Genomic DNA, 2,805 nt, shown 5'->3' with positions numbered 1-2,805 from the left:
CATTTGAAGATCATTGAATTCATCTTAAACTTTTACTATTGTGTTGATTGATGTTTTCTTATTTTTTTTATTTTTTATTTTTATTTTTTTTATTTTTTTATTTTTTATTTTTTTTTTTTTTTGTGCAATAAACTCATTGTTTATGCGCATTTGCACCTACAACCTTGGAATATGCTACACCTCGGAAGGGCTATGTACATCTGCTTTCAGATTGTCCAAAACCCGCTTCAAGTTGGCACAAGTATTCGTGGTTAGATTGAGTAGTGAATTCCCTCCTGGCTACATAGTTAGTGTACGTGCCTTCGGCGCAGGAAGCTCTGATTCGAGCCTACGATGGAAGCTCATATGGTTCCAATCCCATATAAAGCTATAGATACATGTCTCATATATAGCCTCAGTGTTGAACCGGGCACAAAACTTTAAATCAACCGGCTAAGTTTAAACGTAATCCAAAAGAGACAGAAAAAGTTAAATTGAAATGAATTTATCAGACACAATGTAGTTGTTATATGCAAACGTCTTTCGGTTATTCTTCCAGACTTCAATAGTATATAGAAAAGAATTAATTCTTTTGTTAATTAATCCAATATAAAATTAATTTTAATTTATACTACTTCAAGCCTTTTCACTGATGTTATTTCTACCGTTTCTACCCTATGTATGGAAATGTTTTCTATTTCCGTTGAGATATAGATCACCCACTCCTCTCAGTTGGTAAGTATGTTATTTTCACTGCACTTTGGAGGTCAAAATGTAGGCAATTGCATCTAGTTGTTTTTTTTTTTTTTAATTAAAATTTCTTTAGATTTCAGAATTTACCATTGCAAAATTACTTTCATTTTTCTTATTGATAGAAGTTCCTGATGCAACTGCACCAGAATAGACAATAATAGAGGCAAAGTTAACAGATATACTCGTATAGTTAAAATAATATTTTTATTACTTTCTATATTAACTAAGAACCATGATTTATCAAACATGTAAGTAGATACTAAAGAAAAACATACTTAAAAGCCTTCTATATTTTCAGAAAATATAGACATAACAAAAAGTTTTTTCTTCCTCCGTCCTCATTATGACCCCGGGTGATCCTCTTCCGTGCCTCGTTGTGACTTCGCTATTCTTTTGACTTTTGTGCAAAGTGCTTTTCTACTTCACTAAAATGGAGAAATTTCCGACGCGTCAACTGCGTAGCGAAACTCTGTTTCATTGTTCCACAAGCTTATCAACTGTCGTCCCCTGGTTGAAATGTTAGGTGTAAGTTAAGTTGCTGTGTTGCCATACTTGGTACAATTGTACCAGATTCAGCCCTTTTTGTTATTCATCGGCCCGTTGGTACCACGCTGGCATTTTCAGCCCCTTTTGTGAAGAAGTTGGTACAATTCTACCCAATTCAGCACCATTTAACAAATATTGTCACATTTTCAAAAGTTCACGTTACTCATACTGTGTTGGACTCTTAAGAAATGCTCGTGAACATTCATTCTGTGACGTTGCACCGCATAACGCTACAAATATCATGTGGAAAATTCGTAATTCGAACTATACCTAGAAACAAACGAGGCTAGATGGGCCCATCCGCGCCGCGCAGGAAGTAGACGAGAAAGAAGCAGTGTAGTGGAAATTTTAGCTTGAAATCTTTTTTTTTTTTCCTTTTTTCCTTTTTTTTAAGTACACACACGTTGAATCAAGTGTTGCATATTCTGAAGAAGACAAGCGGGTGCTGAAGTAAGTCTATAATTTATGTGTCGTTGAAAAGATTATGCAACATCAAAACAATAATAGCACCAGTGCCGTACCGTGGAAACTTAGCGCCTGGGCGAGAATATACGACGGCGTCCCCGTACATATGACTGAGGTCGATAGACCAGCCGCAAAGCGCCACTATAGTTGGCGCGAAGCGTAATAAAATTTTTAAAAGTAAACCCTGGTTTTCCTTGATTTTGAGCACTTTTTCTTAGTTTTTTCCTTCAATTATATATATATATCTTTTCCTTCCGGATTTTGCCCCCCTTACTTCGGCGCCCGGGACCGTTCCCCCCCCCCCAACGGCATGGTATAGCACAAAAAAATACATTGACGTAGTTGCCGGCTTACCGGGCTAAGTTGTTTACTAGTGACGCCATATTGACGAATATAAAAATACCCGAACATTTCTGCGTTTTAGAGATCTATATCGACGCGTTGTAACAAACTTTATGTATAGGTCTAAAGTTAGATCAGGGATGATCATATGTGGGCAAAAATATTTTACTTTTTGATAAAAAATGAATTCTGCACTTTTCGTTTAAATTTGGTACTATTTTTCAGCCCACTCCAAAGCTAGGACTGTGGCAACACTGTTAAGTTGTATCTGGCGAGGCGTTTCTGATACCAGTAAAAATACTGGATCCAACCTGAGTTACAGCAATGAAGGGGAGGAATTACCTTTGTTGTTGACTACATAATTCCAGTTGTTGTTAATACTAAGATTAGTTTTATACATTTTGTCGTCGTCGTTAATGGCTGAAGATTGTTTTAACAAAAATTTATTAGATAATGTTTCCTGGAAATTTTGCTGTCAAATTTATATTTTACAACTAGATCACGCTTTCCTTGTTTTGATATGAAACACATTCACTTTTTTTAAAAAAAAAAAAATCATTTCCTGAGTTTTGTTAATTTTATCTTTGTACTAAAAACCTCAGTTTCCTTTTTTTGTGGTTACTGAGGAAGGATATAGATTGACAGTATGAAAAAAAAAAAAAAAAAAAAACGAATTTCAACAAAGAAGGAAAAGGATGAGCTAGACACTTTTGGCCAACT

The sequence above is a fragment of the Thermobia domestica genome, chromosome 11, assembly GCF_964235325.1.
Source record: "Thermobia domestica chromosome 11, izTheDome1.hap1.1, whole genome shotgun sequence".
NCBI lineage: Eukaryota > Metazoa > Arthropoda > Insecta > Zygentoma > Lepismatidae > Thermobia > Thermobia domestica.
This window is presented reverse-complemented; position numbering follows the sequence as displayed.